The sequence below is a fragment of the Zootoca vivipara genome, chromosome 8 (assembly GCF_965207765.1).
Source record: "Zootoca vivipara chromosome 8, rZooViv2.hap1.1, whole genome shotgun sequence".
Taxonomy (NCBI): Eukaryota; Metazoa; Chordata; class Lepidosauria; order Squamata; family Lacertidae; genus Zootoca; species Zootoca vivipara.
The window spans coordinates 46,567,015-46,583,509 of record NC_142591.1 but is presented as its reverse complement, the minus strand read 5'-3'; positions in this window follow the sequence as shown (position 1 = coordinate 46,583,509).

The following is a 16,495-nucleotide window of genomic DNA, read 5'->3' as shown; positions in this document are numbered from 1 at the left end:
ATGGTTTCCCTAAAGGTTTAGGATTGGCTGAAAAACCGTGCTTTAAAATTTATGTGGCCCTTTGATATCTGCTCACAGAATATAGTAATGAGAACTATGGAACCTGGAACCAACTCTGTGAATGCAACTGAATGAAACTCCTCCTCTGATATAAAGGGTGGACTCAGATGACACAGCATTGCATGACTGCCACTTGCAACCTCATTGTGCAGAGGATTCCAAAGGAGTAGCCTGTTAGTCTGTAGCAAAAGCAACAAAGAATGGGAGTCTGCAGCCACAGGGGAGCCAATTATCTTTAATAAGACCCAGCAGCAAAGAATGTGTGAATAAGCCAAGAAACACCAGCTCTTTCGGAGATATATCTATGTATGCTCATATATATATGGAGGGAGAGAGGTGCACACACATACATACCAATCACATATAAAATATAGTAAATTTAAGACAGTGAAGTATCCTGATCTAGACGAGCAAAGATAAAACACAGAGCAACAACAGTTTTACAACTCCACCAGCAATAGCAAAATAAGAACAGATTGGAATACAAAGTTTTAAAGGTTTGTGTAGAAGCAACTAAAAGGGGTACAAAACACACCTCCTGAGAGACGGAGGTCTATGGAGACAGGACCACCACCAATAAGGCCTGTCTCTTGTGCCTAATAATCTAATTGACCCTGATGACTAGCCTGCAACAAAGGTCTCTGTAGCTGATCTTAGGGCCTGGGCAGGTTCGTTGTAGTGCAAGTGAACCTTCAAATACCCAGGTCACAAGCAATTTGTGACTTTAAAGATATCCACCTGCACTTTAAATTGCACTTTAAATTGGCCTGAAAGTGCACCAGCAACCAACATAGCTGATGCAGAACTGTGACTTATACTCTGACTACGGTACTTGGTCCCCACAAACAGCCAGGAAGCCTTGCCTACCCAAAACTTCTGAACCATCTTCAGATACACTCCCATATTGTACATTACAGTAGCCTAATATATATGTGAAACACTTTGAATTTTTGAAAAGTTCCTTCTGGAGGAATGGCAGGATATAAATTGAATGAATAATAACAGAAATGTGTCTGACTACAGGGTGAACTGAGTCTACCAGAGCTGAAAATTATGAGGTGAGGTGAGGGGAGGTATTAAGTACTAATTCAGGGCAGGGAAAGAAAGAGTAGGCTAATTACCATTGTATATACTTTGAACCCTCAGGATGGAGCAGACTTTGTGTCCAGTAAAATAGTTTGAAAGGCTAAGTGGAGTTCATTGTATTGCTATACAAACAGAAAGCATAATTTTGTCAGTTGTTTGAGAATTAGCATGATGCATTCTAGCACTGCAAAGAAGAACAGCACAATTTCTACAGAAACAGTCTCACACTAAAACATTAGATACAGCAGGAACTTGGCAGTGTTCCAGTGATTAGGGTTGCCATATTTCAAAAAGTAAAAACAAAGACACCCCCAAAATGAGATTTTTTTTTATTGACTTGCCTAAAATCCAGAACAAAAATTCAGAAATCCCACCCAGACATCATTTCCGCCTCTGAAATCCCGGTAATGTCCGGGAAAATCCGGATGTGTGGCAGTCCTACCAGAGATGGATAAGGGGGGGACAGGAAACTACAGTCAAAACTGCAACCAAGGAAGATTGGTAGGGGGATTAGACATATTGTAAACTGATGGAATAGTATCATCTCAGTAGCATCTATTTATGGGATATTGTTGGAATTTAGTGAGTATGTATTTTAATAAACCAAGGCCTAAACTAAGGTTTATCTTTTGCAGACTGCTTTGAAGGAGTTGTATTATCCTAAGTACTTTCCCATGGAAGCATTTGACATGATGAATTTCGTCAAGTGTGTGTCACGGATAGGAGGAGGATACAAATGATTATTCGGCTTGGTTATAAATGCCAATCTCAGTGCAGTCATTAAATCTACACCAGTTTCATGAGAAAGCAGGAAGAGGCATGTTCTAGTGATAGATCCAAGGGTAACCATCTTCTCAAGTGGCTCTTATGAGATAAATGTATACAAAGGAAATACAGAAGTTTACAATGTGAAGGATTTATCTCAGTTTCTGCCTTTTTCTCCTTCTCTAAGCCAAATAATACATTCCACTGATGTCAGTGTATGTGCATTCCTGCCCATGTGGGAATCTATTCATGTGCATCTAGTGCCATTCTGCTCATTACCACTTTAAACACTTGTTTTGTAAGCTACATGACTTTGGAATAGATTTAAAAAAGGGGGTCTAATTCACATAACCTTATTTTTGCCTTTTACATTCACATGGAAGTGAATTTTTGAGATTTGCATTTATTGAGATGGTTTGGTTGTGCCAACCAAGCTTAAGGTATATGCCCTTAAAAATACAGACGAAACTGCATATCAGGCCACTGCATAGCAATAGGTCAACTCTTGTTCTTTTGAACTTTCCCCAAATACTTAGTATCAGCTGGTTTGGACAATGTGTTCTGCATCTAATGACAGTCCATGACATTTGACTGTTCCATAATTACAGATTTAAATGAGAAAAAATTTCATGGCAAATGTTGTTGGCATCTGTCTGTCTCGAGAGGCAATGGAGTGTACCTCAAGGGATGAAGTCAAACTCTGTAGTGACCTCTCCGGGGCACAAGCTTGGACAGTGTATAATATGTCACTAGTTTCTGTAAGGACATATATATAGCTGACATTTGCACTTACTGTGTGTAGGATCTATGAAGTATTATGTGTGTCAAAAGATGCATAAGACTTAAATCTGCTTCTAACAAAAATGTGTATGTGGAGGGAATCTATTGCTTCAATAGAAATGCACATTAGTTTCACTACCTTAACATCTGTCAATTCTTTCTAAAGGACTCATAATCCATGTTATTTTCTTGAATGGAGCTTTGTCTAGACTCTTTGCCTCCATTAAAAAAAAAAAAGTAACTGCTGGCACTCGGTAGCTTGCAAGACTAGATAGTCAGGATGAAAACCTGTGCAGTAAACATAACACAGCAATTAGGAGGAGTTAAGTTGCATTGCTCCAGGGAGGAGCTTCAGTGGTGTGTGGTATGCATATCCTTGGTAGTGCTTTTGAAAAATGCAAAAGTAAAATCTATAGATAGACAGATTGCCAGATATGTAAACTAGTAACTTTGGACACTTCAAACACCTGTGAGTCTACTCTCATGCAGTTTACAAACATTAAAAACAGTAGACTGTCTTCTGCATTATAGAACTACCATGTTGTCTATCTTCTCTCTTTGGGAAAAAAGGGTTTACAGTACTTTGAGATAGGTATTTTTTATATATCAGATTGTATTGTTTGCCACATTAAAATGCCCGAGAAGCTTGTTCCATTGGAAGTTTTTCTTGGAAAAGGCAGGGACCAGGTGAGTGCTTGAAGATAGTCCTGTTTTCTGCAGGGTGGATGGGGTGCTTGATGGATTACACATGTTCCCTCATGAAGTGGTTGACGAGTCTTAGCTAGTTCAGGCAGCTTGGCAGATAAACAATGCTGGCAACACATAGCATAGAGGTTGGCTTAGGGGTTTGCATTGTTGAATCCTGTGTTTAGTTTTCAGTGAAACATGGTCAATAAAGCGTTTAACTGTGTATTTCAACTCATAGCTATCTTAAAGTGTGAACTATGTAATTTACAGGTGCTTAGCACACATGTCTTCCTTAAGAAGAACACTGCTTTAAAATCTGGCTAATTAGGGTGGATCCTCATGCTAGGTTTGAAGAACAAGAGTGCTCAGATCAGGACCACAGCATGAGGGTAGGAGAGTTTTAACCCTTTGCCACGGGTTGAACAGTGTCTGCTGTTAGCTTTGGGGGAAAGCTCCTTGCAACTGCAATATACTTTTAGAAAGCCACTCATGCAATCTGCTAATTGTGTTAATGGCATCAAGTCTGGTTTGACCTTTGGTGACCCTTGCCCAAAGGATGTTTTTCTGCAAGATGCTTGCTTAGTTTTCTCCACACATTTTCCATTTAAGACATGAATGAGGGTATACCTCTCTTCAGGCATTCTGACTTATTTATTTATTTACCTATATTGGTACATTTAGATTCCACTTTATCAGGATCTCAAGGTGGTGTACATGGTTTTCCTCCTCCCTAAATATGTAAAGAGGGCAGTAGCAGCAAGTAAAGAGGGCAGTAGCAGCAACTCTGCCTCCCATTGCTGTTCCTGTTGTTCTCTAACTTGTGGCAACTCTCTGAAGAGAGGAGCCTCCTGTACGTGTGGATGGTCTCCACACGTTTTGGAACCATGGAAAATCAGGGTTCTAAAATGTGGAGGGAGGTTCTCTGTTGTAGAAGATTGCCCTCTGCAAGTGCCCTCATGAAAATTCACCAGCGTTTTATACACAACTTAGTACAGTCATACCTTGGTTTTCTAACAGCTTATTTCATGAACAATTTGGAACTTGAATGCCGCAAACCAGAAGTAGATGTTCCCGTTTCCAAACTTTGCCTCAGAAGCCAAACGTCCGGTGCGGCTTCACAGCTTCCGATTGGCTTCAGGATGCTCCTGCAGCCAATCGGAAGCTGTGCCTTGGTTTCCAAACATTTTGGAAGTTGAACGAACTTCTGAAATGCATTCTGTTCAAAAACTAAGGTACAACTGTATGCAATTTTGCCTAATATGCACATTTCTGCAAAGCGGTTTTACCTAATATAATGCATTTTTGTACACATTACTTGGTTGGAGAACTGCATTGCAAAATTAGGAGTGGTGCAAGTTTTGAAGAACCATCTCTTATTGTTTTGCCAAGGTAAGCATGCTCACCTTTAAATGCAAACTGAATCCAATTTCTTCTTCATCCCTACCTACAATGTCCATCAGCTCCCAGTCAGTCCGGTGCTGTAGTCCAAAACATCTGGAGAGCCCCAGGTTGGTGAAGGCTGCTATAAAGCAATGCCTCATGACAGTATTATTATAGTGACAAGTTTTCAGTGGAATCTAATTTTCAGAATCTTCAGTTCTGCAGCCAAGTGTAACATCGACAAGGAATAGGATGCTGTTTATGGAAATCAGTTATTTTCCCTGTTCAACAAAAATCAAACAGCAGCAGTTACTGAACAACAACCTTCTGTGTTTTTACTGGATAAACATTTAACTTTCCTTCAGCTGCCCCATGCCAACACCCACATTGTGTGATGAGATAAATATTTTCACCTGGACTTTCCAAGCACAACACACACTAAAAATACCCCTACATATTTGTATCACCCACAGATATTGACATAGCTAGAGCATTAAGGAGCTGCCAAGACCAATTTCCTGTGTTTTCAAATAAGGAAACAATTGGAGATATTCGGATTAGAAGTCAGACAACCAGATCTGGAAACAGCCATTTATCTACCGTGACAGAAATGGAAGCTTGTACTGCGGCAGCTAACATGATATTCTACATGTTAGCAAATAGCGCTGGACCATAAAACACTCCGCTACTAACCACTGAAAAGGAATTTTAAAATATTCCTTATTGGCACACGACAATATCTCTTACTCTTTCCATTTCCTTTTAACATTTAAATACTAACCCCTTATTATGAAGGCAATTGTGACATTAGATACACTCGGAAATGCAGACGGTTGTGTGTTACTATGTGTTACTATGGCATGTAGTGCCTCTCTTCCAGCTTTGGTTGGCAAAGAGGGATGCCATGACAGCTTCAAACCCCAGCTTTGCCCACTCGGGTAGAAAACCTCTGCTGGTGGTAATGCTGCTGGCAGTAACTGGCAGAAAGGCTTGGAACAGGGTGTTTCAGGATGGGGTAGTGTGGTGGTGAGTTTAGATAACTGGATTCTGTAGATCCTCTGAGGGGGCCTATCCTTGGGCACTTGGACTATGCCAGCCTGGAGGTGGTGTGGCAATAAGAAAACAAATCAAAACTGCCCCCACCTTCTATATTATCTAATGAGAACCAGCAGGACTTGGGGGTCTAGCACTCCACTACTTCCCATCCCATTAGGATTGCTCTGCTTGAGATCTGAACCTTCTCATGCTTAGAGTAGTCTCATTTATTTCACTGGGATTACTCTAAGCTTCCATCCAATATGTTACTTGTAGTTGCTGGGTTGTTGTTGTTGTTTTTTTTTTAAAACAACCGCTAAGTTGTGGTCAAGGCACAATTCATTCTTGTTCTCACAGTCTGAAACAATTGTTTTAACACAGGTGGGGTTTTGTCCTTACTTTTGAAGGTAAGGTGTTGTTTTGTTCGCTTGCTTATAAATGCACAGATGCAAACAGTTTAGCTCTTTTGTGCTGTGGTTTCTTCATAAAGTAACTATGACGATCAGTTGCTTAGCTCAGGTACCCAGGTTCCTCCACTGCTTTCCCTTCTTCCACCTGATTTTTACAGCATATTACTAATTTTAATGAAGGATTACGTGAACTATGCAAACCTTGATAAGTTGGTAAATGTATCATTGGCAATGGCCATTCGTTTTTGGTTTTTGATGACATAAACCTTTGATACATTTATTACAAACTAGCTGGTAATAAATATAATATTGGTTAGTAAAAATGGCAGTTGGGTTTTTAATTATCTAAATCTGATTCATATGGAACTAGGAACTCTTGGGAGCCTATGAGAGTTGGGCCACACCTATAGAAGGAATGGTAGTTGCCACTGTACTGGTTTTATTCTGGGCTTTGTGTGATGGTAATATGGACCTCCATGTTTTCTTCTTAATGCCCATAATTTATTCATTATTTACCAATTATTTAGCTACACCAAATGCTTTGCTGGTTTAGAGGTAACTGTATGCCTTTGCTCTTTATGCTTTTGAAATTCCTCAGAAACCACATCACTGGTGAGGTCCAAGCTTTCAAATTGGCATGACCTGACTTGCTGTGTGGAACTCATCATAAAGAGTATCGTTTAACACATTATTCATAAGGCCGATATAAAAATTAATACAGTGGTATGTGATCAAATGCAGAGTGCCCAGCAATTAAAATTGAGCACTATACAATTGGTTGTTATAGGGCTATTTTATTAGCTGGTAGGAGGAGTGTTTTGTATGCTTGTGAAGCTTTTTTGGGGGCATGATTAAGGAAGGGGATTGAACTATTTTGTCACACAGCCTTCAGGTACTAAATGAATCACTGTGACAGAAGCTGGGAATGCTTCCTACTAAGGCTACATCATTGGTGGTTACTATGATAAGAGACATTTTCCACCCATTGCATCACTCCATGTACCTCCACAGCTGTTCCACTGCCACTGATGTAAAGGAAAGAGATCATATGGTGGGCATAGCATGGCTGATTTTTGAGTATGGATGAGAGAAATGGAGATATACAGATTCTTATTTCTGAGAAGTTAAGAAAACCCTTGGCTATACTTTGGATTGTGCCCAACTAAGTTACATTCGGATCAGACCTATTAAAATAAAGAGTCTTAAATTATTCATGTCCATTTATTTCAATGGGTGATTAGGATTAAGACTGGATACAACCCTTTGTACCTTGCTGTTTTGTTCTTTCTTTCTAGCAATATGCAGCATAGAGCAGAGGCATCACATCTAAAAAAAACCCCACACAAACCATTCCAACTTCACACATTCAAACAAGCAGTGTTTGCAGGAATGGGGGAGAAATTCTATTAAGTTTGCATTGAAAGGTGATCTTATCTAACTTGCATTTTCTGAAATGAGATGTGAATGGAAACATAGCAGTCCTTTGAAATTTGCTGTTCTTTGTTTTTATAGTGCAGTTCTCCAGCCAAGCGATGTGTACAAAAATGTATATAATAGTGCAAGGTGAAAATATATAAAAATGTACTGTATTAGGAAAAAATGTTTTACAAAAATATGTATACTAGGCAAAATTGCACATAAATTTGTATACAGTATTAGGAAAAGTTTGCACTGATGATGATTTTTTTCATGAGAACCCTTAAAAAACCAAAACTGCAAGCTTATGTGGAAATCTGGAAAACTGAATGTAAGTTTGAAAAAATGAGAAACTTAGAGAAACCGAAATTGACATATTCATCCATCCTCAGTGACCTGCCTATCTTGTTTTCATACTTCCAGCATGAAATGCTGTTTGGGGTGCATGTAGAACCTGCTTATCTCATGAGGCATGAATTGACACTCCACAATTGACACACATCATTCAGGAATTGCAAGCAAGCCATGAGCACTTTTCTGTTGCTTAAGCATTGGAAATGACTCCAAAAGTGAATGCTACATAGCAATAAGGTACACAGAGTTGTGGAGTGAGTCAAGTCGGCTGAGAAGCTATATCCTTTGACCAGGAAGAACTAAACACAGAAGACTGGGAAATGGGTGCTACTCAGAAATGGGAGAAAGTGTTTCAGAATTTGGAACAACTATATTCTGTATCCTTAACTTCATTTCTCTAAACCCTGTAATTGAAAGCAAGTTCCACAGTTGAGATCTGGGAGTTCTTGCTGAGATAAACTTGTGTGGCGATACCCCTATCCCTCCCAGAGTAAATAAAGACACTGGACAAATTGCATAGGGTTAATGGGCGTTAAAAGGCCACAACTTTATTGATTACAGATGTAGAGAGGTATTGGCTTAGGGGCATTGGATCTAACCATCTATATCCAACTCCAGCCCGTTCTGCTGGCAGTCTGTGAAGGTTTAACCACCGTTGGGTGAGTCCTGCAATGCACATCAACTAGGACTCACTCTGGGGCCACCGCTAGGGGGGCGTGCCTTTTGGCCCTCACCTACCACGGCTTCGGACTTGGCCACGCCCCAGACTCCTTAAGGGAGTCAGGAAAGAGAGACTGAATCCCAGCCATGTGCTCGCTTAAATTAGCGAGCCACGCCCCCGTGGAGCGTCCTGATTTGACACGCCATGGGAGCGCCGCGTCTGGGAGCCAGCCAATGGGCTGGGAGAATGGCAGCCATTCTCCCAACACGTGCTCGGGCTCGTGGTTGCCCAGAATCTCCCCTCCTTCTACGGCGGAAGGGACTTTCTCATACATAAATCTTTAGGATGGTGATTGGGAGCCTGTGACCCTCCAGATGTTGCTGGACTACAACACCCATCATGCCTTACCATTGCTGGAGCTGGTAGAAGTTTTTAGTGTAACAACAGCCTTAGAACTTTCAGTGTTCACCCCCAGAGTTCCTATTCACTAGACACACTGTGCTATCCTTTGTGTCTGCTCAGAAGTAAGCCCCATTGAGTTAAGTGAGGGTTGTTCCCAGATAACAAGGTATAAGATTGGAGCAGGACCATAGAGAACTGATAATTCACTTTTCATTGCCAGTGAGAACCACAACTGCCAAGCATTGGGAAGATTTACAAATTAATGACCTTGAATATTGATATAAAAAAATTGTGGCACATTGCCCTGTAGAGAAACTCACACAAAAGGTGATAATTGCCAGGGTACAAAGCACACAGTGAACACAGGATGAGTTCATTGCTGTATGGCTTTGGTTTATTGAACAAACATGAGTTGGTTGTCCCCAGCCTGCAGCATATGCTTGTTGTGGTTATGGTAATAACTGTTGGTTTGGGAGGAAGTAAAAGGTAATCTGGAAGCTGTAAACAAGATGCTTATTAATTTGAAATTGTCAACAAGCTATATTTTATTTATTTGCTTGCTCATTTTCCAGTTGATGAGGTAATAGTAGATAGTTCATTTGTAACAATCATTCACCCTACTTTATGTTTTGTGATTTGTTTTGTACTGATTGAAAGAGTTTATTTTCACACACACACACACAAACTTTTTTCTCTTAAAGATTGAAGCAGCAGCCCCTTTTCTGATTATGTATCCCTCCCCTTTATTGATGCCTTGTTAAAATGTTGTCCATGTGAGTTGCCAGCATTGTTGTTCTTTGGGGTTCACTAGGGTAGGCTTATGCTGGTTGTAATCCAATGACGCCTGAAGACCTAAGGCAAGGGAACGGTGAGCTGGGTTTTTTAGATGTATCAGAGTGCAAGGATTAACATATACAGGACATTATATTGTATTTTAGACCACCCTTCATCCCAAGGGATTCCAAGGTGGTATGCAACAGTACAGCATCTCATAACACATGTAGTTAAACCATAAACACTACCATCTCAGATGTTCAAAAACAAACAAACAAACAAAATAATCCTGCTGTGATCCAAACAGAATTTAGCTCACCCTTCCTGGAAGGGACAAGTATTCCTTTGCTTGGCAGTAAAAAAGATGACGAAGGGGACAAATGGGAAGGAGTTCTACAACCAGAGTGCCATGACAGAGAAGGCTGTCAATTCACATTGCTTTTTGGGGAAGGGCCATAGCTCAGTTGCAATGAATCTATCTGCCTTTCATGTAAAAAGTTCTCAGATTTAATCCATGCCATCTCCAGGTAAAGTCTGGGAATGTCCCCTGCCTGAAATCCTGGAATGTCATTGCCAGTCAGTGCAGACTATAGGCTTCAACCAGTGGCCACGAGGCCCTACCATGTGGGTTGCAAGGCAACACTCTTTGGGTCACAGCATAGCTTCCACAGCCACATTGAATTCCAGTTGACCAGACCAAAGGAGCATTGCATATGGGACTGGACTAAGATGCACTCATTTTATCAATGTCCACAAGTGCTGCAATGTGGCAGGAGAAAGGCATGAGCCAGTTTAAAATAAGATACATATTTCTGGCCAACGACATGCTCGCTCCTTTCCATTGCCACATTGTAGCACTGTTTTTCATTAAGTAGTATTGCTAAGGTATATTGCTTTGTGATTTACCATTTTAGTATTAATATCTATATTAGCACTATTATATATAAAGAAAATGTGAAAATGGTTCTCATGTTGCAGTTTGGGAGTGAGAAGTGGGTCTTGGGTCTAGACTGAAGGCCACTCTTCTAACACAATACTGAGCTATATAGACCAATGGCCTGATTGAGCATAACACAGCTTCTTATGTTCATTCAAGGCTGTAGTTGCTATAGGATGTGTTGAATTGTGGGGCACATGTTCTTCTGGTATTTCTTTAACTCAAAGGACACTCACCCTCTGTAAATCATGGAAGGACAGGATGCTGCACACACAAAAAGAATACAGTGGTACCTCTACTTACGAATTTAATGCGTTCCGAACGCACATTTGTAAGTCGAAAAAATTTGTAAGTCGAATCCCATAGGAATGCATTGGGAGAAAAAAATTGTAAGTCGAAGCAACCCTATCTAAAAATTCGTAAGTAGAAAAAATCCTATCTAAACCGCATCCAAGATGGCGGATGGAGCTCCATTCGTAAGTAGAAACATTTGTAAGTAGAGTTATTCGTAAGTAGAGGTACCACTGTACAGTATGAAAACAGGCAGAGTAGAGCCTTCAGGCATGTTACGAGGAGAGTCGGCTGTTCAGCAGCAATTCTTCATATGGTGCTCCAGGTGTGTCACTATTTCCCTATTTGAAGTGTTGGAGGGTTATGATTCAATGATCTAAAATGGCTACCAATGATTAAGTTCTAATGCCCTGAATCAAATTTTACAGGTTCCACAACCAAATTCACTCAGCATATGAAGTTCTAACAACCTAAAGGCAATCTTCATGCAGAATTGAGCCAGCTGCCCCTTGATTCCAATGAACACAGGGTGTGTTGGATACCATGCAAGTTTTTCTTTTCCTTTGCAGCCACGCCAAAATATTACTACTTTCTTTTCTTAGACATCATTTTCTGAGTCATGAGGTTGGCCTTCTCAAGCTTTGACACTACCAACCTGAAAGTCATGGTCCTTCTAAGCAAGGCAGTTTTAAAAGCACCCCTTCTTGCTTATTCTGCCTCTTTAGAAATGTTTCTACTGGATGGAATGAGGCACACCCATCTCCTTAAGGGCTGAGTTATCCAAACACACCCAGTAGATGAAACAAATCCAGATTAGGAAAAGAAGCAGCAACTCTCTGGGCAGGCCTAACCTGCTCTTCTGCTCTTTGCTTAACCTGAAGCCTATTTTATTTTTTAAAATTATTATTATTAACTGTCAAGTTTCTGTATTGTCGGGTCCCCATCCTCTTATTCTAAAAATACATAAATCTCAATGTTCATGTAATGTTATGCTTGGAAGGTTAAAAGGTAAAGGGACCCCTGACCATTAGGTCCAGTCGTGACCGACTCTGGGGTTGCGCGCTCATCTCGCATTATTGGCCGAGGGAGCCGGCGTATAGCTTCCAGGTCATGTGGCCAGCATGACAAAGCTGCTTCTGGCAAATCAGAGCAGCACATGGAAACGCCGTTTACCTTCCCGCTGTAGCGGTTCCTATTAATCCACTTGCATTTTGACGTGCTTTCGAACTGCTAGGTTGGCATGAGCTGGGACCAAGCAATGGGAGCTCACCCCGTCGCAGGGATTCGAACCGCCGACCTTCTGATCAGCAAGCCCTAGGCTCAGTGGTTTAACCACAGCGCCACCTGGGTTAGCTGACAGTTACTGGTTGCTGTTATTGTTTTGCTTTAGTTTTCTTTGCTCCTTTTAGGTACATTTTGAAACTTTCCTCAGTTTCAAAATCCATGGGGACAGGCCAGGGTGAGACTGGTGTTTAAGAAAAGAGGCAGTTCTATAATCCCTCTGGGTTAATGTTAATTTACATGGAGTTCATGTAAATGAGCTCCCTTTCCAAAAGGAACTGTATTATGTAGAATGGTTATGTATTATGTATTATGTAGAATACTATAGTAGAATGGTTCTGGATCACATAAGACATGAACCCAGATCCTGAAACTGCAGTAACTCTGTGCCTGTTTCATCATCCTTGAACTTTACCGTAAAAGAATTATAAAACACAATATTAAGGCAATGCACTGCTGCAAAATGCAAGTTAATGCGTTGCTGTTGCTACTGCTGTTATCAGAGGAGGAAATTCTAAAGGTATTGTATTACTTTAAAAAGTATTGTATTACTCCTATTACAGAAGGAGCTTTTTTACATGAATGACCTAAGGATGAAGCATGACCTAATGATGGGTACCAGTTTTATAGCTAACTTTCTTTCTTCCCTGAATAGGCTCATGTGCTCATTTTTTCCCTCACGTACAGAGTAAACCTATGCATAATCACTTAGATAAAAGTCCCTCCGGTAAGTGTGTATAGGATTGCAGGCTCAATCAAACAGAAAAGTGAATATAAATATTATATTTAGCAAATGCCCTTAATAGCGATGTTCGGTGCTTTAATTTCACCCAGCATTTGCTACAAAAGCTCTTGAGCGGAGGTGATTAACCTGTGGCCTTCCAGATGTTGTTGAACTCCAGTGTCATCTGCCCCAGCCAGAAATGCCAAGTGTTTAAGGATGATGGGAGTTGAAGTCCAGCAAAACCCAGAGGGCAAAGGTTAGCCACACATGCTCTATAGCAGGCATCCCCAAAACAGATGTTTTGGCCTACAACTCCCATGATCCCTAGCTAACAGGACCAGTGGTCAGGCATGATGGGAATTGTAGTCCAAAATATCTGGAGGGCCGAAGTTTGGGATGCCTTCTCTAGAGACTGCATCTTTTAAACTCATAGAGAAAGCAAGAAAAAAGTTCCCAGTGTTGAACTTAGTGTTGAACTTGGTCAGACATTTAGACCTACTAGTGTTAAAAGGTAAAGGGGTCCCTGACCATCAGGTCCAGTCGTGTCCGACTCTGGGGTTACGGCGCTCATCTCGCTCTATAGGCCAAGGGAGTCGGCGTTTGTCTGCAGACAGCTTCCGGGTCATGTGGCCAGCATGACAAAGCTGCTTCTGGCGAACCAGAGCAGCGCACGGAAACGCTGTTTACCTTCCCGCCGGAGCGGTCCCTATTTATCTACTTGCACTTTGATGTGCTTTTACTTTATTCCTAATATATCAGTGTTTGTGGATTATTGATTGAGTTGCATCCCACCACCTTACAGACCAGCCCTGCAGATGCTATGCAAGGGTCTTCTTTGATTGTTGCTGATCTCCCCCTTCCCATAAGCTGCACCCCCTGTACTGCATTGCATGCCATTCTGTCTTTTCAGACAGAGCTGCATCAGAGAGGTAGAAAAGACCCATTGCATAAGTAGAATTGTGCCTGCAGTTGTTAGGCTCCAAGCCCCTACATATTCATTACTACGGTATGAAATGACTGTTTATCATGGGTAAAATTATGCAGGTTCTCTTGCATTTATTTTGTAGACACAAAACAGAAGGTAACAGAAAACAGATTTCTACTGACACCCAGTCTCAGTTATCTAAGGCTCTCCTGGAAGAAGGCTCCAAATAAATCATTTCCTGATGTGAAATCTTCTGGAACATGGCCCCGCAAATCACTTTCATTTAGTTTGCTCAGAATTCTAAAATCAATATTGTGGTTTCATTTTCAGTCCAAAACACACACACACACACACACACACACACACACACACACACACACACACACTTCAATGGTACTTGCTTTGAAATGGTTATGAGTGGAATGTCAATGTACTGTGTATGGACTATGAAGATTTACAGGACAATAAGAAATGAAATATGATAATAAGAACAACCAACTATTCTTTTAATGATGATAAAGACTGTCCACAAGAGATGTATTATCTATATGTATAACACCAATCCCCAGTATTTCACCATTCTCTAGAAGTATCACCATTCTTGTATCCTATGATGACAATCATAGCCCATAATATAGCTACGCAGAACCAAGAAAAGGGCTATGCAGACAGGAACGTATGATAATAGATGGGATCCCGAAGAAGCAAGGAGCAAATTTGGCCTCTTTCACTAGTGTACCCCATACATTCTTCCTGCTGTAAGAAGGAAGTGCTATTCTCTCCAGTCTTACATTGGGAATGGGGAATTAAGCACTGTGCCCAGGAGCACCGAAGTAGAGGTTGAAAAACACATCTGACAGTAAAATAAAAAAATTCCTTCAGTAGCACCTTAAAGACCAACTAAGTTTTTATTTTGGTATGAGCTTTCGTGTGCATGCACACTTCTTCAGATACGAAGTGTGCATGCACACGAAAGCTCATACCAAAATAAAAACTTAGTTGGTCTTTAAGGTGCTACTGAAGGAATTTTTTTATTTTACTTCGATCCAGACCAACACGGCTACCTACCTGTAACCACATCTGACAGTAGGTAATGAGTTCTCACTAGAGAGAATCTGGGGCAGGGAACTTCAGGCAAATACCTCCCATATTTCTTGTCATAATGGCAGGAATGTTGCTGTCGTTGCTAGTCTCATATAAATGATATTAAGGAAAAATCATTATCAAACAATTAGAAATTATTAGAATTCATGGCACAAACTATGTATCATAATGATTTCTAAATGAATAAATATGAAATCTGTGCTGAAACTAACATGCACAGGCAAGTCTGAGCTTAGGATATGGATCACTTGCAAAGAACATGTCAAAGAAGGTAGTAAAATAATATATACAGAACCACACCTTTTTTTGAGTGTTCAGATACAGATGACATACAGGGCACTTAGTTCTATTTAAGTCATAAGCACAGTATTTCCAGTGAATAAATTAATATTGGGAGAGAAGCTCAACCTCCTTCTCTTCTTCAAACAATAATATAAATCGAAAGAACCAGCTTATCTAGCTGGTTGTAATACAAATAAAGAATGTCTTGCTCATCTGAGCAAGATTCACCTCCAGACTGGATTACTGCAGTGTGCTGTATGCGATGTTCAGGAACTTAGAATCATAGTTGAAAGAGACCCAAGGGTCATCTAGTCCAACCCCCTGCAGTGCAGGAATCCCAACTAAAGCATCCTTGACAGGTGGTCATCCAACTTCTGCTTTAAAATAAAGGAAAGTCCACAACCTCCCGAGGGAGTCCATTTCCACTGTCTAACAGCTCTTACTGTCAAAAAGTTATTTCTGATGCTTAGTCAGATTCTCTTTCTTGTAACTTGAAGCCATTGATTCAGGTCCTACCATCTGGAGCAGGAGAAAACAAGCTTGCTCCATCTTCCACCTGACAGCCGTTAAGATAATTGAAGATGGCCATCATCTCTCTTCTCAGTCTCCTTTTTTCCATGCTAAACATACCCAACTCTCTCAAGGGTTCTTCATAAGGCTTGGTTTCCTTGCTCATCTTGATTGCCCTTATCTGCGCACATTCCAGCTTGTCAATATCTTTCCTCAATTGTTGCGCCTAGAACTGGAAGCAGTGCTCCAGGTATGGTCTGAGGCAGAATAGAGCATTCTTTTACTTTTCTTGATCTGTACACTATACTTCTGTACACTATACTGCAGCCTAGGATAGCATTAGCATTTTCTGCTGCTGTATCACACTGTTGACTCATGTATACCTGTGGTCTATTAAGGCCTTTGGATCCTTTTCACATGTGCTACTGGCAAACCAGGTGTCTCTGATCTTATATTTGTACAGATGGTTATTCCTACCTAAGTGTAGAACCTTACATTTGTCCCTATTAAATTTCATTTTGTTAGTTTTAGCCCAGTTCTCCAATCTGTTAAGGCCATATTGAATCCCAATTCTGTATTCTGTGGCATTCACTACCCTTACCTGTCTGGTGTCATCTGCAAATTTGATGAG